This window comes from Lissotriton vulgaris, chromosome 6 (genome assembly GCF_964263255.1).
Source record: "Lissotriton vulgaris chromosome 6, aLisVul1.2, whole genome shotgun sequence".
Classification (NCBI taxonomy): domain Eukaryota; kingdom Metazoa; phylum Chordata; class Amphibia; order Caudata; family Salamandridae; genus Lissotriton; species Lissotriton vulgaris.
Window position 1 is genome coordinate 1,202,272,617 of NC_141694.1, and position 24,751 is coordinate 1,202,297,367.

The window sequence follows — 24,751 nt, forward strand, 5'->3', positions numbered from 1 at the left end:
ACCAAAGATAAAAGCTTTGGACTATTGTTGAAGTTACAGGCTTTTTTGGGTTGGGATCCAAGGGGTGTTTGTACATAAAAGACAAACCTACATATAAAAAGAAAGCCAGTGGAAACCTTGTATTACAGTGATTAGACCGGATGGTCTGGTCAGCACAGGTTGTCAAAAAGCGCATCAAACACTGGAACAGCCCTACCAACCCAGACAGCTGAAAACATTAAAGACCACGTGAAACCAGGTTTACAAGCCAAGTCTCTGGAGAGGTCTGCCATCACACCCACCCACCTACTCATGAACATCTTAGCAAGTTGGACACACTGTTCGGTCTGCTTAGCCAGCCCGAAAGTGAAGGCTTACGCAAAAAGAGATCAATATTGTCCTGCTAGGTTATCCCTCTCCAAAACACATTGCTCCCATGGCCAAAGGACAAAGCATCCTTTAACATTGGAATGCACCTCTTTAGTGTGAATAACTAAAGTCATGTGAATGCAATTTCCTGTGCTCCAGAATCCCCTGAACTACCAAATCAATTAAGAGAAGCCATTATGGAACTGCTGCTACAACCATCAGCAAATAAGGCCAGCATACAGGCTGCATCCATCTAATTGCAAATATCAAATTAATTTCTAGTGGCCACTGTAATCAAAGAAACAATCTGAGAAATATATTACCTACATCCAGGATTCGAAACCCTTGTTCAAACAAGTATAAAATGTGAAAACCTTCATGAATTTACTATTGGATCTCCTACCATGCTCCTAGGATTGTTAGAGCCAAACGTAAGAGCCAAATAGAAGGACACCTTCCAGAAACTAACTTCCAAATTCAGTTCATGCACATTCAATTCAGAGAGACTTCATAGCACACAAACAGGTCAATGCAATTAAAAAAAGGTAGCAAGTCTTGAATATTGAGATAGTTGCTCATTACTATTTTACGGAACAGTCACAAACATGTCTAATTTCATGAGGTTCGCCAATCCCCAACCAAAATGCTAACAAAATCCTACACATTTTCTTTCCCCTGATAGATTCAGGTCAACATTTAATCAACAAATACGGACAAGGAACGACAGACAAAACAAAAACAGGCGCCTTACAGCGAGTACAGAGGACATCATGTATTAGGAGGATAGAAACTTCAAATACTATATTTTACAGTGAAATGTTGGGACTTTATAAACCAACGAGCCTCTGCCCTCATGCATCTCTATGGTCAAAGAACACCTTAATGGCTTGAAATACTGTGATTATGCATGCATGGTGGGCATTTCAGGTCGTGTTGTGATCAATGGTGCAACTTGTTACTAAGTTTACTTCCCAGAAAGGCCTCACCTGCAGCGCAGGAGTCCAGCAGCAATCTGTTGTGGGAAAGGCTGGTACTGAGCACTGGTGACCAATTAACGGTCTCTAAACTGAAGCAGCATCACAAATTCAATACTAACTGCGACGATAATTCTTCCAAGCACGGAAACCGAAATCCTCCCAGTCTTAACTCAACCAAACACAGACAAGCTTCCCCAGTGGCCTGAACAGCCTTCGAGGTAAACAGGCAATTCACACAACCCATTTAATTCCGAACAGTGACCTTTGGCTGTTTGGATGTACTGTGCAGTGCTGTTTCACCCAAGGCGGACAGGTGCTGTAATCGTTTGCTCGAAAACAATGCTCTTGCGCGGCCTTTTCTCCATGCTCATCTTTGGAATTCGTTGCGCTTTCACACACTAATCACGCATGGCTCCATGTTCACCCTTCTAGAGGCCACACCAGCTACGGTGGGGCCGTGCCAACTTCAGAGGGCATCGTCTGGCATAGGTCTTGACTGCAGCAATGCAATAAAGGTCTGCTGCATTCCAAGGATAAACAGTAATGCAGGGAGAAAGAAAATAAACAGGCCGTGGGCTAATGCGGAGCCAGAAATGCATGTAGTTAAATGTGCTCTTACGGAGCACACTTTGCAGGTAATACACAAAGTAAATGTAACCAGGGCCACTGGAATTATGCGGCAGGGGAGGGACAAATTATGCAGCGTGACAAGGCACACTTTTGACAGCATTGCATCATTATTTTTACACTTGTTAACACTGTCTGGGCATTGGTTGCACCGCGTTAGTACCAGGTTAAACCTCAAATATAGCAATAGGCAACAGAAAGGTGATAACTCAACTTTTGAAAAGCGCCTTCTATTGTGTGCAAACACACCACTGCATTTTAGTAACTTTTGAACGTTTGAGCTAGCAGCAATTTTAACATCTGTAGATTATGCAACAGACTATGCATTATGTGGTAAATGCGGCAAATCTATAATTCTGCAAAAAAAAAACGCAGAAGCTTCATATCGCATAACCAGTGGCCCATAAAGTATTCATTTCAATGAAATAGCTTTAATTAGAACGTGAATACTCATGGACACTTCCAATCCTCAAACTTTTCGATTCTGTGTAAAACTATTGATGCCAATTACAAAACAAGCATTAGCAATGCCAATAGGTACAGATTATGGATGCACTGTTAAGCCAAACTGAAAAATACATGTACTTTAATGACTGCCTCTTCCCATCTGTGCAGCTGGCAGAGAAAAACACCACAAATGTCCTATTTATCTACGACACCTTACATGAAAAGTGCGTGCCCCTTAAACTTAAAGCGCAGGCAGCTAGATAAATAAACAAAATGGGCACAGCTGTGTGGAGGGCAAGCATTTTTTGTGGAACCACACACTTCTGCCCAATCAAAACATGTAATCCTGGCTCCCAACATTTGGGTACAGCCAAAGCCCCTTTCCTGGTGGTTTTCACAAATGTCTGGCAACAGCTGCACTGTCAAGTCAGGCCATACTAGTAGTCCCAATGATTCTCGTTTCAAAGTAACAGGGGTTAGCAAATACAACAATTACTTTAAGTCTTCAAACCATCGCAGCCCATGTAAGGTCATCTGGGCATTATCACAATCAGTTAATACACACTGCATTAAAACCAGGGCGCTCATTCTTTTTTGTGGACATTTTCATTTGTATTTTTCCATATTTATTTTTGGCCAATTTTTCTTATATTATCCATATTTATTCTGTAGTTCGTTAAAAATGAAGCCGAAACTTGTATATTTCTAAATTTACCTAATACATATTTTTGAAGGCCTGGCAGATTTTAATTATATGAATGAAAACACACATTTTAGTATGTTCAACAACTGTTTATCATAAGGTAATGTGCATTTTTGTTTTAATTCCCTCAGCGGTTGGATCAGCACAGTTATTGGCCTTTTAGTCACGACGGATCGCATTCAGAATCACTTAACAAAAATAATTTTTGGTCCATATCTAAAAATACAGAGAGCAAAATAGCTGGTTTTCTGTCTAATTATGTGCGACAATCAGTAAAAACGTTAAACTGGGAGCCTTGAATTAACCTTTATATAAAAACCATTCCTGAAGGTTATTTTCCTTTTGTGAGTGGGTAAGTACATCCCCAAAATATCATTTGAATATTTCTGGTTGCGGAATTCACCATATCTGTTCTCAATTGTACCAGCAGTGCTTTTCACTACACGCAGCTTACTTCACGCTACAACTGCTATGTCTTTATGTAGCCGCCGAACCGGCAAGTTGTGCATAATACTGTTTCAGCTAAAACAATGGGGCAGTGTGGTTGACATATAAGGAAGATTAACTATTTAGGTGAGAATTGTTATAGAAGCCAAGTTTTCAGGTATCAAAGGCAAAGTCAAATACCCCCATTCAATCATTAAAGTCCTTCAGAGATGCTCCCTAGGACAGATATTCACAGAGCACTACAAACAGCAATTTGAAACCACCTCTTAAGCGTAGGACAGAAAATTCAAGTCAGAAAAAAAATTTCCAAAATCCAAAGCACCTCACTGTTAGATCGCTACCCCATTATGTTTTCTAGATCAGCCAGGGACGATAATCCCACCAATAATGGGAGAACTGTCCACATCCTCTTAGTGATAAGGTGATGAACTCGTTACATGCTTAATTAATTTCAAGGCATCTGCCAATCTGGTACTCTCGCTTTGCCAGGCCTCGTTAATATTAGCTAATGTTACATTTGTTTTTCTGATTGGCACAACGTTGTCTAAAGGTTTAAAAGTCAAGCAGTGTAATTAAAAAAGTATACTGAGATCAGCTCTCTAACTGGTGGCCAAGGTGCTCAAGGCCAATTGTGTGAACAATGATGGGGGCCTCCCATGAAGAAGCTGATAAGGAATCAGACTCCCACATCTCCCCAATAACCGCATGCTTTAGACCGAATGGGAGGTGGGGGAGGCACCCGTGCACTACAGGGGCTGCGTTATGCTCCTGCCTAAGACATTCCTTTTCCTATTGCATGTTCGCTGGCCAATGGCTTTTAATGGGTACATACAACTATATAGAGAATTCAGCATACAAAAGACTGATGAAGCTAAATCACCTAAATTCTTTAAGTAGGAGACGTAAAACCTACACACCCACCTGCTATTCCCTCTAAAGAGTCCCTCAAAATATGAGCAACAAAACAGGTTACAACATTAAAACCCAGGAACCCTGCACACAGCCCACCTGAGAAACTGATCCTGACCGGATCCATTAAGTTTCACTTATGCACATTGATCACTGACAAATTCCGCCAGCGGATGAAAAAAATCTCCAGATTGAAGGCTAGGTCCGCAGAGGAATGTCTCCACTAATAGTAATCTTATTGTGGACATAAGCAACACATACAAACTGCTTACTATGGCACCTAAAAAGTTGGAAGCCCCTCTCAAGAAGGGCGGAACAATCACAACTGGCATCACAAACCATTGTTTTCTTCCACATGGAACTGGAGGTCAAACAAGACCCAACAAGCAGAGTGCAACAACCAAAGCTAACCCAATCTATAAATTTACGTTGTCAGCAATTACTTATGCAGAAAGAAAAATAATCATCAGTATGGCACTACGACTTTGCTCATTTTTCCAATTTAACAGATACGATCTTTCCAAAAGCGACCAGTGCATGAAAGCAGAAAGATGCTGCCAAGCAGTAAGAACCCAGAGGACCTTAAGTCTGGTCATTAGCAGAAGGCATTAGGAGTTATCACGCTATGAAGAGACAGGTCTGAAATGATGCACTAATTATTTGTTTGAACAACAAAAGTAATTCTGTAACACCGAGCACTGGAACTCGCTGATTGTCCTCACCCCTGCTGATACACCGCTTTAATTGTGCATTTATAGTCAGGCAAATTAGCAGAGGCTTTTGATCCAACTGCGCTCCTAATGGTGAGAGTTCACATGCAGAGAAATGCTGAGGAATACAGGACAGGAGTGCAACATGCAAACCCGACGTACAATGGCCACCCATTAGGCACGCGCAAAGCTGCAGCACAGCGGGTACAGCACCTTCAGGGTAAGCTGGGAAAAAAAAATACTTTAACTGTCAAATGATTAGCTTCGGTACATCAATGTTGCTAACATGTTGGGCACAGGATCTTTAAGCAGCTTGAAATCACATTTCCCTATAAACTTTTTGTAGTGGTCTGACCCAAAGACACAGGGGGGGGGATGAGGGCCGAGGGCTGAGGGTGGACAGGGGAAGGGGGTGTAAGGAGCAGTGAAGGTGGTAAACCGGGAGAGGAGGAGGAAGGGCGAGTAAGGGGCAGATTTGGCCAGTGGGAGAGAACAGATGGGGATTAGGGTCCCCAGTATTTATTGAGGAGATTTAGTTTGAGTTATTTTTTAAAGCTAGAGTATGAAGGGTTGTAGCAAAGGTCAGTTGGAAGGGCATTCCAATTGCAAGGCGCGTTGCCGGAAAAGGATTGTGACTGGGTGGTTTTCTTTTTTAGAAGGGGGGGGATAAGAAGGAGGGTGTTAGTACTTCTCAGGGAACGGGAGCAACCGGCTTTTGTGAGTTTGTTAGCGAGGTAGGTCGGTGTGTTCTGATGGGAGAATTTTGTGAGTAATGCAGGCTGTTTTGTAAGTGGACCTACCTTCAATGGGGAGCCATTTAAGGGTTTTAAGGGCAGGGGATATGTGGTCGAATCGCTTGCAGTCTGAGGTAAGCCTAGCTGCAAGGTAAAGCACAGATTTAGGAGGTGCTAGGTGGATCTTGGGAATTCCGGTGAGAATGGCATCGCCATAGTCTAAATGCTATTTCAAGATTACTGATCCACTTTCGGATTTTAGAGTTTGTTCGATCTTTTTCACAATCAATAATAAAAGAGGACACACCTGGACAAAACCCCCCCAAAAAAGTAATTGCAAAAGAGACCTTTTACAGGCAGGGGCAGAGCAACTAGTTCTTGCTTGTATTTTAAGTCCCATCAAACATTCATAAAAACCTGCACCGTTTGAGAAAAAATAAGTTTTCAATGTACGGTGCATCTATGAGATAAAGAACTCAATGTGCGATAAATCAGTATACTTTAGAAATGTAAAATAGTTCCTCATGAATTGCACTGCAACCACTAACAAGCATTTAGAATGCAACGTTCTTGCCTATGCATAAATTAGAGCTATTGGCATTGTAAATGACACTTTTTATTTATGTGCTGGTTTATAAAACAGATAAATAAATGGCATTGTCATTTACAATGCCAATAGCTTAATCTCTGGCAAATGCGAGACCTATTGCATTTGCACACACACAGACAGCAACACAGACAGCCACACACACACCCAGAGCCACACACACACAGAGCATATCCTGTTCCTCAATTTTTATGACCGCCACAATTTAAACCATAATCTTCAAAGTGTTTGACTATTTTAAATGTACCAAAGTTCTTGATTAATGTGGGCCTTCTGTAATGTTCTAAGTTCCTGATTAATGTGGGTCTTCTGTAATTTTCTATTTCCATTGTACAGTGCTCTAGCACTTCGGTAAAGACCACATGTTGTATTGTTATGCAATATATACAGTATAGCAATGCAATCACTTGTAGTGATAATGTTTCCCACTGTTCCCATGCTCAAGCAATCAGATTGGTTGCTCCTAGAGCGTAAGGTTCGGGAGGATTCTAGGCTGAGCGCCTGTTTATTGTGAGTGATACCAAACAGCAAGAGGAAGTAAATAAATTGTCCTCTTCAACAGAAGCTAGATGTTTCCTCAATTGCCTGCATTACAACACTGCGCTATACAAAAAAATGAATGAATACACAAACATTTGCTTCTTTTCTTCCCATGTGGGTCTACCTCTCTCCCTAACAATGTATATTGCCTCTACCAAACCACCTATGGGTACAATTACAATGTCTGTGCCACGACTCCTGCAATTCCAATTTGTGATCAATTACATGTGGGTCGATATACAATCTCAAACGTGACTTCCATTCCGAGGTCATCTCTTAAAATAGTAAGTCAATCATTATTTCAGCCATAACTTGCAAACATACCTATCACTGCCCAAGCACCCCAACCCTTCCTTAGATTCTCCAATCCACATTCTTGATGCACTACCGTACTCCCGATCTCACCTCCTCGCCCCCTTCCTCCAGGCTCTGGAAACTCCATCCCAGAAGCGCCTGTAGAAAAAGGATCAGCAACGCGGTGAACAGTAGTAGCCGGTACCTTCGGAGGAGCGACTGCACCCTTGCCCGGACCACCATCTCCAAACATTGCTGCTTTAGGGTGTGCACACATACTGATGGTACGGTTGTCACGGACATAAATGACGGACTAGATTGCACATCGGATTACTGCAGGGCTGCCAGGTAGACAAAGAGGCAGGGACGCCGAGGTAATCACACTCTCCTGCGGCGAGACTAAGAAATGCCATGCTAGATTCTCCCCTGGGGGGGGGGGGGGGGGGGGGGGGGGGGGGGGGGTGTTAGGAATTCGCCATCTTGGAGCCTCCGGGTAAATTGTGTTTCTAGCTCTTACCCGCGTCCTACCCACTATGCCGCTACACTATGCCTGGCCTCCTCCTGCTAACCGGAGCTATACATGCTATGCCATCCGCCAATCCAGGAGGCACGAGTACGTGCGATGGTGTCACTCCTGGGCATGGCCCGCGTGATTGGGACCCCAACTGGGGGCTGGGGGTGGGGGGGGGTGGGGGGGGGAGGGGGGCAGAGGGGCTAACAGACTAACCTTGTTGTACCGCAGAGAGGGCTGCGACAAGTCGAGTGGGGAGGTGACAAGGCCGGAAATAAAGATCATTTTAAAAGCGCAACCCTTATGGATCACAAGGCGCTTTAAATGGAAGGCCCATCCACCAAGAGCGAGGTAGCGGCCTTGCCAACTAGGCCTGAGGCAGCTGCTGCCAGCGGGACCCTAACCCTTCTCGCCCGACCCCCGTCCCGCTCCCAACCACCGAACACCCATTAAACACAACAACAGTTGACTGAGTGGGACGAGGCTGGAGCTGGGACAGAGCCCCTAACGGGCGATGCCTGCGTGGTGGGGCCCCTCCTTGGGCCAGGGAGGAAGGGAAGATGAAGAAGGCCCGCTCTACACTAACCTCGTGGTCCAACGCGACCTCGAAGCAGCAGCTGCAAACGGCGACAGGGTGAGGGGGGGGTGGTAATGGAGACACGGACAGCGGGAGGGGGCGGCGGGGGAAGGCAGGACAGCAAGCACAAACAACAAGGGGGGGGGGCAGGACAGCAGCAAGCACTCACCAGAGGACGACTTCTTCCGGCGGCGGTCGGGGCAAATGGTAAAATAAAAGGCTGCCAAAAAATAAAAGTACCGCCCACTGCCGCAATGACGTTCTAAAAGAGGCGGGATGCGAAAAAAATCTAGGGAACGCCCACAAATCTGCTCTGAGAATTACGGACAGATCCCTCTTCCAATGGCTAGCCTCCAACTACAGACCTGATGTAAACAGGAAGCACCCATAAAATCCGCGCGTGACACCCTAAGAGACATTTCTGTTCCCGGAAGTAAAGGGAACTCTGTGCTGTGTTAACTGAGGAACAGATATACTGTTTGAGTCGCATATAATTCTGCTTCGAGACGGGAAACTTGTTTACTTACGGTTTGTGTAACCTGAGGCACAACTTCGCTATCTACTACTTAAGCAAGTAAAGCCTGCGTGATCTCACCCCTGTTGTGTGCACCCTGAGTCTGTCTCAGCATAATACATGCTTTGTTTGGTCATCATGTGGGGTTGAAAGTAGCACGCCCCACTTAAATATATCCTGTTTAACATCAGAACGCCCCATCCTGTAACAAGCTCTGACGCATTGCAGACGCTAGTTTACATCGCGCTTTCTCCGTACTGAAAAAACAAAGTGCCTAAACGGAGTAATGAAATCGAGTGTCGCGCCACCAGTAAAAGATCCAGTCCTGGTGGGCGGGGCTAAAAGCGACCGTACGGCAACAAGGAGGGATTAAATAGCCTCCTTCACAATAGAAAGGCTGTGTTTAGCATAAGCTATGACAAGCCAATGGAAAGAAGGGGCGGGGCTTCAAGTACCCTTCGGAAACCGTATGGATTCCTAGAGGCCCTCGCATGGCGAAAGCAGCGCATGCACGCTGCTAATGCCAGGCGAGACCTGAAAAGGGACCGTACAATCCCTAGTTATAAACAAACCTCTACTGGATTCCTCTAGGACAGCCATTGGCATGGACAACTGCAAAAGATTGATATTGTGTGCCACTGGAATAGATGATATCTGTTGTGCAATATTGCTTTAGAGCCAGACTGGGCACATAGTGGTGCCCTAATTTGCATCTATTAGGAAACCCATAACTAAAAGTGGTTGTTTCCTTAGGCTTCATGGGCCTCTCATGCGCATTTGACAGAGTGGTCAGATTAAAATTAGAAGATAGGTTACATTGTTAGGGCTTGGAATGTGGTGGTCGCTCCCTCTGTCTCTGCATGGAAAAACGGTCTAGATTTTTGTATGGGGCTGCAGATCCCAGTATTTGAGGCCAGGGGGTGCCCCCGGAAGCATTTCAAGATCTGGAAGCAATGGGCTGACTATCTGGGCCCGCCACAGGGGGACCGAAGCCACGACCCAGTGTGATTGCCATTTCTTTTGCTGTTATTTTCCTTGTTTTTTTTAACTTGTGCCCTTTTTGCAGCCCATTGGCAGGACATTTGTTTTGTAGATGATGCCTTATTTGGTACAATGGCAGTGTTGTGTTGCTCTGGAATAGATGACAGTGCGCTGGGGTGTGGCAGGAGAGGGAGGTTATTGTTCTTAGGTTCTGATTTTATTTGTATCGCCTTTCATTTTCTCCTGAAATTTCAAGAAAGATGGCCAAATTCAAAATATGTATTCTAATGCGGCCGATGTTTCTGGATTACAGAGTCCTGCATCATATGTGAAGTTTTGACAAATTAAATAGGTTTAAAAAAAAATTGGAGGGTGGGTTAGGGTCCATTGGGGTTCAAAGTGGTCTGGAGTCTTACATGCCCTTCACTTAGATCTTAAAGCATCTATTAAGTTCGGGCCTAACAGTGAATGCACAGAGTATTGGCCTGGGACGAGGAGTTCGGCAGCAGTGTGTTTTGGTGTTATCCTATTTTTTACTATATAAATTTGGGCTAGACTCAATTTTAGTCAGTGAGTGCAGGGAGATGTCAACGGTCGGCCTTTTCCGGTCCTAAACGCAGATGACACTGTTTTATTATCTAATGGGATCCATTACTCTTAGATGCTTTTGTCAGTTTTATGAATGGCTTAGGCCTCGCCACCAATTTAGCAAAAAAACGTTTGCCGTGGCTTGTGGCTGAACGAAACACAAGTCACAATACACTGCCCTGCACTTCGGGGCACCCCTATTGCAAGAACATATGAATTTCCACGTTGGGAGGGGGGAGTGAAATTTAACTGGAGGTCTTGGGTGCCATCCATGACCGGGTTTCTTATTTAGTCTGGTCTCTAAAAATGAGAAAAAGACTATTGCGCCACTTCCAGAAATACATAAGCAAAAGTACATACATATTTTAACTTGTGGTTCTGGGGTGTGGGGGTTACAAAGCTTCCAAATGCCTGCAAAATGAGGAAAATAGAGAATGCAGGCACATCCTTTGTGTTCCACCCAGGTCACCGGCGCACGCAGTCCATGAAGAACTTGGGCTACCTTACGTTGAGGACTCTATAAATCTGGCCCATCTAAGGTTACGGTGATCCATCTGTACCTTGATTTTGTTCCCAATGCCTGAGGCAAGGTACGGTTGACACGATTTAGGCTTGGCATAGTCAGGTGTTCGCTTTCATTTCCCTTTGGCCAATTAGACCCTAAAGCTATCCTTGCTTGCCACTGCAACAAGCACACCTTGCAAACCCTGGCACACTATTTTGTTGTAAATTTGATCGTATTTATACCGAAAGGTCTTTAATCCCGTTACTCAGAAGTGCCTTGCTGACCTTATATACTCCAATGCTATTAAACTTGAAAATGCTCCCTTCGCCCGATGGGTGTCACCACTTTTCTCAGATTTTCTCTCTGATGTAGACAATCTTTGTTTCAGTTTGTTAAATATCTACTTATCTACTTTTTCTCTATTTTTTTATTTATTATTTCTACTTGGATCTGCTGCACTATCTTTCCTCAGGCACATAAATTAAGGTCCCTATAAGGAATACTATAGAGCCCAAAACTTATCTAGAAACGCCTATAGGGTATACAGAAGATGGGCCCATTAAAAACGGGGAACAGGGCAACAGTGCATCCGCACAATGCAAACAAAATATCCTAACCTTGGGTAGAAAAAAACATCTTCAGAAAAGCACACCCGGTAGAAACAAGCATTGAAATTCACTTAGGGCCACAAAGTAACAAGTTCCCGATAACGGGAACCATAACCGGTCATTGACTGTGCAAGAAGAACAACAAACCTGTAGAAAGAAGTAACACCACACCGGTTACCACCATTCGGTGGAAAGGCAGTTTAAAAGAAGAAGCTAATGAGCTGTGCACTAGAATGGCTCCAATGTGAAGGAAAATAAAAGAGAAACGTCCCCCATACAAGCCAAGTATGGGACGACTTCGGGAGGCAGACATTAAGAGAACAGCTAAGATTCTGTTCAACCAAGACTGTCCCGAAAACACTTCAATGCAGAATCCGCCTCCGCGCCGAACAGATATGGACCATTGAAGGGCATGTCTACCAAGGCAGTTTGAACAGCCTCTGGAAAACCAGAGTTGAGAGCCAGGCACGACGGCGGAGTACCAATGAAAGAGCCATGGTTTGCCCTACAGAGTCTGTGGTATCTGTACCACATTGTATCACCAATTTAGCTTCTTGCTGACCATCATGGAGTATATCTGGGTAAGATCGTTCCAGGGCTCATCTGGATTCGAGATTAGAAGGCATGTGACTGAATCACTCCCTGTCCGGAGGGATGTTAGAAAAGGCGTTTAGGTCAGGGGAGGCAGTAGCAGCTGCACTACAAATCTGCGTGGAGTAGGTTGCCGGAAAAGGCAGGCCGGGTTCCCAGGGGGAGGGTGGAGTCTTTTGCCATAGACCGGTCCACAGGGGCACTCATAGCAGGGCCCCAACAAAATATCATACGAAGCTTAACCTTTGATTGGCCCTGATGAAGCACACAAATCAATGGATCAGTGGCCACTTCCACAGAAGGGAGCTGCAGCTCCAGAATCACAGAGGCCCTCCTCAGAAGCTGAGTAACTGTGCAGTTTACCTCTGTAGCAAGGCCAGGAGGAGAAAAGAGGTCCGAAGATGGTGAGGACTCAAGGCCAATAGCTTCACCCAACTTAGTCAGCCAACTAACATCCAGAGAAGGCTGGGCATTATGTATGGAGTGAGTAATTCCCATCTCTTTTCCTTCAAAGACCTGTTCTCTAGGGTGAAAACAATGAGGGCTCCTCAGATGAATGATGTTTGAGGACAACTGTGCCTCTGGCACCAACCCCGGCACCGACCCCAGCAACGCTGTCCGGCGTCAATGTGGAGACGCCTCGGCAGAGAGGAAAGATACATCGCAGGTGGGAACCCGGAACGGCAGTTCACTGAAGCAGAAACGGATCAGACTAAGGATCCAGAGGACCCAACTGCAGCCAAGGGTGACCCAGCCAGAGTGGCTACAGTCCAGGCTCTTCCGATCTCCTTGGGGCTGAAACGCGCTAAAGATGGCATGTAGGGAGGCATAGTGCTCCTGCAACAGGTCCAGTCACCCAAGCTCCACAGAAGGGAGGGAAGCTGGGGGTAGACTCCTGCCCAAACTCCTCAACCGGAGGCCAGGAGAGAGGAGGAGCCTACACAGATAAGTCATGGAATGTTTTAACTTGGACCTCTTAGTCTCAACTTATCTTTGGACATCCTGGTCGAAGGATGCCCGAAGAAAGGACTTCTGGAGTTGGCTCTCGAGCGTTCTCTTGAGCAAGAACAAGACATCAAATGACGCAAAGCCTGTGACAACTGCACCGCCAAGAGCTACATGCAGTGTTCCCACAACACTTTGGGTGAAGCTGGAGACAGGAGTCTCACTGCTCAGTCAGGGTGCTTCCCGAGGTACCACATACAACGAATATGAGGGTCTGTGGCAAGGGCCCACAGGGTTTGGAACCTTGAGGATAGGAGTAAAAGGCAAATTATTCTGTTGGCAAATATGTTGAAAAGGCCAAAAAACAGCCTGAAGACCCGCTCTCCGGGGGCTGGAGTGCAGAAAAGTATTTGACTGGGAGGGCTTTTAAGAACTCCACTATCAGTGCTATGGAGTCCCTCGACACCCTCTACGGACGCACAGAGGTACTTCTGCAAAACAGTTCTCGATTCAGTCTGGCGCCTGAGGAGAAATCAAAGGTAAGGAATCTGTGGCTAGATGTCTATCAGATACAAGTAATCTACATTGTTAGAAAAACAAAGTTTAATACCAGTTGACAAGATCATCTCTGAAAAACAGGGACAAAATCTGCCAAGCTAGATATTCCAGATAAAATTAAAATAGATACACCAACATTGGCAATTAAACTGAAAACACTACAGACGTTTTTTTTTTTTAAAAGATACTTTTTGTTTTTTTACACACACATTCAAAGCAGAAAAGATATCCGCCCTAAGAATGTGATTTGGAACTTGAGAACCTATCAGAGAGCTTCGTCTTCAGGCAGAAACGACCTGGTCACAAGAGTGTTTGGCTCCGTTTACCTCCTCTGTAGCCCTTTAGTGGATTACCAACTTTCCTGGTCTCAGTGGGGGGGAGGCTTCTTATTGGTGGGGCTTTTTTTCGGGCCTGGCAACAGCACACTAGTCTGGAGACAGTCTAGAAATTGAGTTGGACCACCGCAGTTGTGGTCTAGAAAAATATTTTACAATGAAGTGGACACCTACTATCGCCTATGTTATAGTTTAGGCTGGGTGGCTATGTAGCCCTGAAAGGCAGAGGAAAGGCTCCACCACAGATATGGTGGGAGAATGGAGGGGATAGCCTGGCCAAAGGCAACAAAGAGGTGTGTAAGTGGTCTTCCACTAGACACATGTGAGGGAGAGAGAAAGGTTGGTACACTTGTGGTAAAAGTACATACCAGGTGAATCACTAGCCTCGTAGTCCGTTATTTCAAGGCATTAACTGGCTAATTGTCCATTTACATGTTACACGTGGAAGGAAAACGAACAGATTCTCGTCCCTACTGTAGTGACCAAAATGTTTAATTATTAATGTGGAATGTTGAGACTAACTCGGTCAGAAACTTCAGCGCACTGACAATGGAAACTATTCGCCTACATTTCAACTGCAAGGAAGTGAGGCTGAGGGGCCTAAAACGGACTAAGGCTGTAGGAATGAATGTATCTGCAAGGGAATGACAGTGCTCCTGGAATAGGTGTTAACATTAACTCAAAGTGCTATGCATTACGAGGTGTTAACCACACTCCCCCCTCACTCTTGATTTGGGCTCAGAATTGTAACACAGGCTCTTATCAAGAGTATAGGCAGAGACTAATAATACTCAAGTAAATCTACCCTAATTACAACGAAAAATAATTAGCTTACAGATATAATGCTACGACCTTTCGTATGTATTAGCCTCTACCAGAGAGAGTTCCATCAAGTCATAAGTAGGGGTCCTTAGTAAATATGCTCACTGGGGGCCATGGATTCTTCTTGAACACCCATCAAAATGTAATGGACAAACATTAAAATAAATCTCTTTAAAAGCACAGACAGACTTCAGCCTTATTTAGCACTACGTACAGAATTACTGCTTGTAATTGTGAAATACATTACTGATAGGTTCAGTACTATAGATAATGTTTTCTATGTTTGGTCTTCCATTGGTTATTTAAAGTTCTGTAGTAGGGGATCTCTGTGTATAGTCATAATCTAGTGAATAGTCCCGCCCATGTGCGTGGACCCCAGCAATCAAAAAGAATCTCTTAAGTTGTCAAAATAATGCAGAAACTGCAAAGACACTTAAGAGAGAATTTAAAGACAAATAATACAGCCTATATCCACAGGCTACACTGTCCAGTACTTCAACTAGAAATTCCACCAAAAACAACACCACAAACAGAACAGCCTGCTAGTTTCTACCATAGAGAAACCTGCCTCCCCCAGACAAAGCCTCAGGAATGATAGAGAGGAAGGTAGGGACAGACAAGCCCCATAGGCTGCCATTATGTGGCTTAAATAGGATACTGTGCCTTTAAGAGAACTTTCCAGACTTCTCCCAGTATCCCAGAATGCATAGCAGGTCCAACTTACTTTCAGTTCTTTTTTCCGGCTCCTGCTTACAGGACCCTGGCATTGAGCTCTCCCTTTTTCAAGGGTTTATTGAAATTGTTTTTGCACTTTTGACTTTTAAAAGTGTTGCAATTACTGCTTGGTGTTCTCTTCTCCCTTTTGTGCTGTTTTTTAGGCGTTTTGGGGCTCCGAAATGCCTGGCCTTTTTGTTAAGTGCCCAGCATGTGAGAGGAAGAAGGCCAAAAGCGACACCCATGATGTCTGCATCGTGTGCCTTCCAGAAGATCACACCCTGAGGAGTGTGTTATCTGCCAGCAGCTTTCTGCTCGGACCCTCAGGGACAGATTGAAGATCAGGCTGGCTGGCCTGGAGGATAGGCGTCTACGAGCTGCAGGTGGGTCTGGGCAGCCTGGGAGGGATCCCTCTGCCTCTGCTGAGGCCCATGGGGGGCTCCCCGGGGGCAGGAAGTCCAGCAAACGATCCCATTCTCCGTCGACGTCGAGGGCTTAGACGACGACGTCGAGAGGGATGACGACGGCGTGCTCCCCTTCTCCCCGGGGCTCCGGGTCGAGACGGCGTGACGGCTCGACGACGAAGGAGAAGCCGACGTCGAAGCCGCCGTCATCGTCGACGTCGAGGTCTTCATACCGACGCCGAAGGCGCAGGGACGTGTATCGACACTCGCCGTCGAAGCGGCACCGACGCTCGCCGTCGAGGCGACACCGCCGATCGCCGTCGAGGCGACACCGCCGATCGACGTCGAGGCGACACCGCCGATCGACGTCGAGGCGACACCGCCGATCGACGTCGAGGCGACACCGCCGATCGACGTCGAGGGGCTCCTCGACGTCGGGAACATCGAGACGACGGCGGCGGTCGACGTCGAGGGCGGACCGCCCGACGTCGAGAGGGCGACGTGAGAGGTCGCGGAAGAGGAGATCGACGTCGAGGAGTCGACGTTCGACGCCGAGGATGAGAGGGTCGACGTCGAGGGGACGACGTTCGACGCCGGAGTCCAGGAAGCGCCATTCGACGCCAGAGAAGCGTCGTTCTGCGTCCAGCAGACAGCGGTCAGCGTCGAGGAGTAGGTCACCCTCTCCAAAACGACACAGAGGGGGCTCTAGTCCCAGGAGTCACGCTGCTTCCAGTGGACGCAAGAGGAAGCGGTCGCCTGCGGATGGGGATGGCTCTCCGCACCCGTCCCCTAAAGGGTCACCGGGCTCGGTGTACTCGGAAGTGTACACTCCATCTCGGCCCAGAACTCCTACTCCTCCACCCGTACCTAGGGAGGACCCTCTGCCCAAACCACCACTGCCGTCGGGGGATCCTTCTCCACCTCCGGTCCCTTCGCATGGGCCCACCCCGCAGCCGAAGGTTCCTCCACCGAGGTCCACTTCACTGCCGTCCCTGCCTGCTCCTCCCAAGGGGACCCCGAAACCGAAACCCCGGGAGGATCCGAAGAGACCCAGTGAGGAACCACGGAAGACCCCTCCTTGCAAACCGAAGGAGCGCCCACGAGCTGGCAGGTCGCGTTCTCGCTCTAGGCGCAGATCTTCCACGAGGGCGAGACACCGCCATAGGAGGCGCGAATCTCGCTCTCACACGAGATCTGGGACCAGGGACTATTCCCCTACTCTATCGGGGTCGCCGGACACCAGAGTGTCCCCGATAGATGACCTGGTTGCCTTTCAGGACGTCCTGTTGAGGGGCGCGGCGAAGCTAGGCATTACACTGACAGTGCCTACTCCGAAGACGTCTGTCATCTTCGAGACTCTACATCAGAGGCACATGTCTCGTCCTCTCCTGCCCTTGGTGCCGGGCCTGGAAGAACCGGCTATGGCTGTTTCTCACCCCGGCGGTGACGAGAGCAGCCCCGTCCAGATTACTAAAGTACCGGGCTCCCGACTCGGATCCGGCCTTTTTGGGAGCGGAGCCTCCGCCTGACTCCGTCATCGTCACGGCGGCCCGCAAACAGCATGCCACCACTCAGACCTCCACGGTTCCCCCGGACAAGGAGTCTAGGTGGATGGACTCGGCGGGGCGAAAGGTCTGTGGAACTTCCGCGACATCCATGAAAGCGGCGAGTGCCACAGCTCTGTTGGGACGTTACGACCGCGCCCTCTGGGACTCCCTCGAGCGCTTTGCGGAGCATTTGCCTCGGGAGCAGCGTGAAGACTTCATGGAAGTCCTGAGTGAGGGGATGCTGGTGGCCAACCAGATAATCAGCGCGGCTGCGGACTCTTCCCTGTTGGCGGCTCACGGATTCTGCCACGGGATCAACCAACGGCGCCACGCATGGCTCCGGCTTACGTCCCTGAAACCGGACGCACAGCAGAGGGTGGCCAATCTGCCGTTCTCCGGTGAGACCCTCTTCGGGAAGCATGCGGATGATGAAATGGCCCGCATGAAGGCGGAAGCCGAAACGCTGACGGCTGTGGGCCTGGAGAAGCCCAAAGAGACCAAGAAGCAGTACCGCCCCTTCCAACGGCGGTTCGGCGGACAAGGCCGAGGACGAGGACAGGCTTCGGGGCACTCGCAACAGCAGCAGCCGTTCCGTAAGCCGTTCCAGAAGCGGCAGAAGGGCAGAGGAGGCCAGCAGTCGGCTCCGGCGCCCAAGGGCCAGGCGGGGTCTAGGCCCTAGGAACTTACTTCCCCCGGATCCGTTACCCACTCCGGTAGGGGGAAGCATCCAACTTTTTCTGGCAGAGTGGAGAAAAATTACTCAGGACAAGTGGGTGCTGAATATTGTTTGCAATGGATACAGTCTTCGGTTCACCAGCCCTCCTCCAGCTATTCCCCCGGTCAGCTCGCAGTTTCAGCTGCGCGAGCTTCAGGCGGAAGCGGATGTCCTGTTGAGGAAAAGGGCGATAGAAGACATACCTCTGTCTCAGAGAGGAAGAGGTCTGTACTCCCGGTTCTTTCTGGTTCGCAAGAAGGACAAGAACGAGTTCAGGCCCATTCTGGATTTGCGACAAGCAAACAAATGGATTCGCAGAGAAAAGTTCCGCATGCTGTCGTTGCACCAGATTTACCCTCAGTTGCAACAGGGAGACTGGCTTTGCGCTATAGACCTACAGGATGCTTACTTCCATGTGCCCATTGCACACAAACACAGGAAGTTCCTGCGGTTCCAAGTCGGCACCAATCACTATCAATACACAGTACTCCCATTCGGACTGAAGTCTGCGCCGAGAACGTTTTCGAAGTGCATGGCGGTGGTAGCGGCACACCTGAGGAAGAACAAGGTGTTCGTCTACCCTTACTTGGACGATTGGTTGATCAAGGCATCCTCCTTCTCGGAAGCGCGAGCACACTTCCAGAAGACGTGCGTTCTCCTGAACAAGCTGGGGCTGCACATCAACATGGCCAAGTCTGTCCCGACTCCGGTCCAATGCATACAGTACTTGGGAGCCTCCATCAATACGCTGTCAGCAAGCGTGTCTCCTTCGGAAGAGCGACGATTATCACTCCTTCGGAAGGCTCAGGCTCTTATGACGACTCCATCTACAACAGTGAGGACGGTGTCTTCTCTACTGGGATCGATGGCCTCTTGTATCTTCCTGACGCCGCACGCACGGCTGCACATGAGACCGTTGCAGGAGTGCTTGGAGGACCAGTGGGATCAGAGGAAAGGATCTTGGGACGACAAGATTCGCCTGTCGCTGCATGCTCTTCAGTCTCTGAAGTGGTGGTGTTCGGCGGAGAATCTCCTCAGAGGGGTTCCCTTTCACAAGGACATTCCTACGCAGACTGTCGTGACGGATGCGTCTCTTCTGGGATGGGGAGCGCACTCCGGGACTCTACAGATTCAAGGCACGTGGTCACCGATGGAGGCCACGTATCACATCAATTTCCTGGAACTCAGGGCTGTTCACTTGGCGCTGAAGGCCTTTCTTCCGTCCTTCCGGACCAACTCTCTGCTTGTACAGACGGACAATACCACCACGATGTATTACCTCAACAAGCAGGGGGGGGGTCGAGATCGCGCACTCTGTCACAGGAGGCGCAGACGATCTGGCACTGGCTCCTGGCCAGAGGACTGACGATAACGGCCACCCATCTACCAGGTGTGCAGAATGTTCAGGCAGACGCACTGAGCAGACTGCTTCAGGAAAACCACGAATGGGTCATAAACGACGAAGTACTAGGAGAAGTCTTCGCAAGGTGGGGAACTCCAGACGTAGATTTGTTCGCCACCGCCGAAAACAGCAAGTGCAGAGACTTCGCCTCCAGGTACTTCCAGAAAGGGACGCTGGGGAATGCGTTATGGATCGACTGGACGAACAACTTTCTGTACGCCTTTCCTCCCATTCCCCTGATTCCGGCGGTGCTCATCAAGCTGGCCCGGTCCAGAGCTCGGATGAGACTCATCGCCCCGGAGTGGCCCAGGCAGTGGTGGTTCACGGACCTACTTCACCGGTCTCTCCTTCCTCACATTCGGTTGCCGTGCAGGCCGGACCTTCTCACGAAGTTCGGGGGACGGATGTTTCACCCCAACCTCTCGTCTTTGAGTTTGGCGGCATGGCTCCTGAGATAGTGCAGTATGGCCATCTTAATCTGCCCGATGATTGCATGGACATTCTGAAGGAATCCAAGAGACCCTCCACTAGGACTTCATATGCTTACAAGTGGAAGAGGTTTTGTATCTGGTGCCAGTCTAAGAACCATGATCCTACGACCTGTAAGGAGGATGTCATCCTTCCTTACCTTTTGCATTTGGCGCAGTCTGGCCTTAATGTGCATTCCATTAAGGTTCATTTGGCTGCATGGACTGCCTACAGGAAATGCCCTTCACAGACTTCCTTTTTCCAGATCCCCGTGATCAAAGATTTTCTGGAAGGATTGAAGAAAGTATTCCCTCCTGTCAGGCTTCCCTCGCCTTCATGGGAATTGAATGTGGTGCTGTCCAGATTGATGAAGGAACCTTTTGAACCTATTCATAAGGCTTCGTTGCAGCACCTGTCCTGGAAGGCGGCGTTCCTCGTGGCCATTACATCGGCCCGCAGGGTGAGTGAAATTCAGGCGTTGTGTTGTAATGAACCTTATACTGTATTTCATGCTGCTAAGGTTGTTATGCGTACTCACCCTAAATTTCTTCTCAAGGTTATTTCTGACTTTCATGTCAACCAGACTATAACTTTACCTACGTTTTTTCAGAACCCTTCATCCCCAGCGGAGAGGTCTCTCCATTCTCTGGATGTCAGGAGGGTGTTGAAATTTTATCTGGATAAAACCAAAGATATTTGTAGGTCTGACCAGTTGTTTATCAATTATGGATCGGTCAGGACAGGTCTTGCGACCTCTAAGCAGTCCATCTCTAGGTGGATTGTGTCCTGCATACAATTGTGTTATCAGAAAGCTAATAAGACCTTAGGAGGTAAGCCTAAGGCTCATTCCACCAGGGGCAAAGCTGCCACGACGGCTCTGCTCCGTAACGTGCCGATTGCTGAAATCTGCAAGGCAGCCACTTGGAAGTCGGTTCATACCTTTGCTAAGCATTACTGCCTGGACACGGATGCCAGGGCAGACGCTCAGGTTGGACAGGCTTCGCTGCGGAATTTGTTCGCACAATAGTGGCATTAGGTATTTACTCTCCACCGCCGCTTAGTTGTGGGGATGGGCTTGCCATTCTATTCACTAGATTATGACTATTCACAGAGATCCACTACTACAGAAGGAGTAGTTTCTGTCCTGTAACTCCAGTTCTGTAGTAGGGGTATCTCTGTTATAGTCATAAGCGCCCGCCTCCCCGGTGGAGAATTCTTCATGTAAACAATGCTACAGGTCTGGCGTTTTTTACGCCTTCAAAAAGAACTGAAAGTAAGTTGGACCTGCTATGCATTCTGGGATACTGGGAGAAGTCTGGAAAGTTCTCTTAAAGGCACAGTATCCTATTTAAGCCACATAATGGCAGCCTATGGGGCTTGTCTGTCCCTACCTTCCTCTCTATCATTCCTGGGGCTTTGTCTGGGGGAGGCAGGTTTCTCTATGGTAGAAACTAGCAGGCTGTTCTGTTTGTGGTGTTGTTTTTGGTGGAATTTCTAGTTGAAGTACTGGACAGTGTAGACTGTGGATATAGGCTGCATTATTTGTCTTTAAATTCTCTCTTAAGTGTCTTTGCAGTTTCTGCATTATTTTGACAACTTAAGAGATTATTTTTGATTGCCAGGGTCCACGCACATGGGCGGGACTATTCACTAGATTATGACTATACACAGAGATACCCCTACTACAGAACTGGAGTTACAGGACAGAAACTACTCCTAATCCGTAGCATCCCATTTTAATTATAGAGCTTAACTTTCGAAATCTGGCAATAGTGTTTTTAGATGCAACATTTTCGGTAATTTGTTGCAATTAAATTAACTTTTTTAGTGAGCATGTGTTAAAGAAATTACTTGCCTTTTCTTGATCCTTCCATTGAGTGCTCCTGCCACTAGTCAAGTCCCTGCTCCCTGTGCTCCTATTGTTGTTCACACCTTCCTACCAGTTCGTCTATTGCTTCCACCAGTCCTTCCAGTCCGGCGGTTTTCTTCTTTTATTTCCACCCCCCACCCCCGAGCAACTCCACTGCTTACCCTGTCAAAGAAACCTTCAACTTCATGTACTATTGAGGGATTCACCTGAAAAGTCAGGATCTTAATGGTGAACAGCACTAGTGACTCCAAGAGCAGCCCCGGGACTTCCCTCGCTAACAGGCCCTGGAGAGGTGCATAGTCATTTGGCCAGAAGCTTCATAGCCGACTCGCAGATGGTTTTTGTGTTCGCAGTCCTACAATCTGAGCAGGACTTGGAGTTGTGGTCCAGCTCCAGGCCCCACATACACCAAGTGGAGGTGTGTCATAGCCTGTTTGCATGTGACCATCACCACAAGGTTTAAAACCAGAAGGTTTTTTCCGAGACATACTCCAAATATGGGATGAAAATAGTAACCTGGTCGAAGTCAACAAAATAATCAAAAAAAGTCAGTCGAATAAAGAATGAGGGGAGCTTGTCTGAATCTGTGCAGATGGTGCTGTAAAGGAGGAACGAAAGTCAGCGCTCTAGGGTGGCCCCAATATAGGCATTGCACATGTCAATTCCGGCGCAGATGATGCCACGTGGGGCCAAATGACATCACTTACAGGTGCGCAAGGGGACTGCTCAAAAAATTTCCATTTCTAGTCTGACACCTTGGGAATTAATATTCTAAGAGGAGTAATAGTTGACTAGAAGTCTCAATCAGATCATTTCACAGTTTTTTTTAAAACTTGCTAGCAAACAGAAAATTAGACTCACTGATCAGGATGAAACAGGAGCTTCACGTTTTGAATAAGTGGACGTGTAATCCTCGAAGGGTAATTTAGTACACGAATGGTGCTCCCTATTTTCATGAATCCACAAACACGAACTGTAACACTTCATTGTAGAAATGTAAACTATAAAACAGGACTGGGGTGTATCAAGGAAGTGGGTGGCTCGAATTAATCAATCTGTGATTGGGTTATGCAAAATCGTATATGCAACTTTTCTGGAAAACCTCAAAGGAACGGGTCTGGAAGGGGTACTTAAATTGTTAATGTCTAGAGAGCTTGATTGGGCGAGTGCGCTTAAAAAAAAAAAAAAACATGCAATGGTAAAAATATATAAATGAGTGATCCAACTGCTCAGACACCAGCCATGTCACTAAAGTCCACTTTTTTCAGGGAGCTGTGCACCTGTGATCAGTCAAAATGCTGTCACTTAATATAAGATAACCAGTAAATGATGGGATATCTCATTGCCTCATGCTGTATATGCTGTGGACAGCAGAAGCAAAACGTGAATGACCCTTCAGCAAACTAATGGCTAAAAAGTGATTAAAAGCCCTTGTACGTACGTACATGCATTTGTATACGTGCTGAGTGATGAGTTTTTGGCAGTCATGTGGGGGGAAACTAAAGCGGACTACAGACAAGACCTAAAAATACAAAATAAACATGCGTCTGAAATTGTAAAGCCAAGGGACAAATCACAGGTACACACCATTTGAGCTACCTACTACCGCATCTCTATGTTGTTCTCAACCGAAGTTAAAACACATTCACAGACGTACATATTTCTCCACCTGCCCCTGATAATTTGATTATTTTATGTGAAGGAATATCATTCCAAGTAGACAGCAGAGCAGGTGCCCTCTTTTCAGTCAAAAAATAAGGACCCTTATATGAGGGACCGTGTGAAAAAAATAGGTTTACTCTACTTTAAAACTATCAGGAAGGATATGCCAAGTTGATCATTGCTTGGGAAGTGAAAGGAACTGCAAACTGTAATCAAGGACCTTATATTTATATCAAAATGGGATATAAAAAAATCCAATACACTTGTCACTTCAAAAGGCAGACGTAAATTTACATACAAGCATAACCTTTACCGAAAATATCTGCAAATATTGAAATGTCACGCTAATATTAACAATGAATGCTAAAGAGTAGTTAACGTCACATGGGTACCCAAGTAGTACTTTGAGCAGACAATCTACCCATCGGCTCCAGTTCGCTTAGGAATTGCTCGTGCAGTGTAGAAAGGATGTGAAATTCACTCAGCAAAACGTAGACCCCAAAACGTAAACAGGGTGGGTGACTGCGATGCTGGTTACCAGCTAAGTAGGTCTGGTAGGATTGTTCTTCTGAGGTTACCCAACGATTTGGATCATGCACTCAGTCCAAGGAATCGTCATAACAATAGGTCTGTGCTCCTGGGAATGCAAACACGAAAAGCACGAAAGCATATAAAATAACCACCGAACCTTTACGGTGACCAATTAATTCACCTTCTCAAAAAAAGAATGGCGCCTGAGGTGGATAACTAAGGATAATGCCCGGAAGCCCGATTCAGGTAATTTATGTAACTGTAGTTTATAATGTTATGTGCTATTTGTATTTTGTGTCTGCACGTGTCTTGACTTATGGCGTACTTTTATGATCTATAGTGATCGAGATACAGTTTGTTTGGTTACCGAAGTTTCCACAAATGATTTTACTTTTAACAAAAAACTAAATTTGTCACACCTTTTTCTAAAACCCTGGTGATCAGTCAAAGCGAAGCAAGAACCTTCTTCTGCACTCTTTCACTGCCACTCCCCATGAGTCGCAGTATGTTAACGCCCGAGATGAATGCTGGTTTTAAATCCTATCCATTTTTATTTTAAT

At 46.9% G+C, this 24,751-nt stretch overlaps 1 protein-coding gene across 11 annotated transcripts in view; it reads right to left on the minus strand.

Annotated features, from left to right (window-relative positions):
• Positions 1-24,751, minus strand: part of QKI (QKI, KH domain containing RNA binding) — a 276,830-nt gene that overhangs the window by 79,965 nt on the left and 172,114 nt on the right. The gene's annotated exons all lie outside the window — the stretch shown is intronic.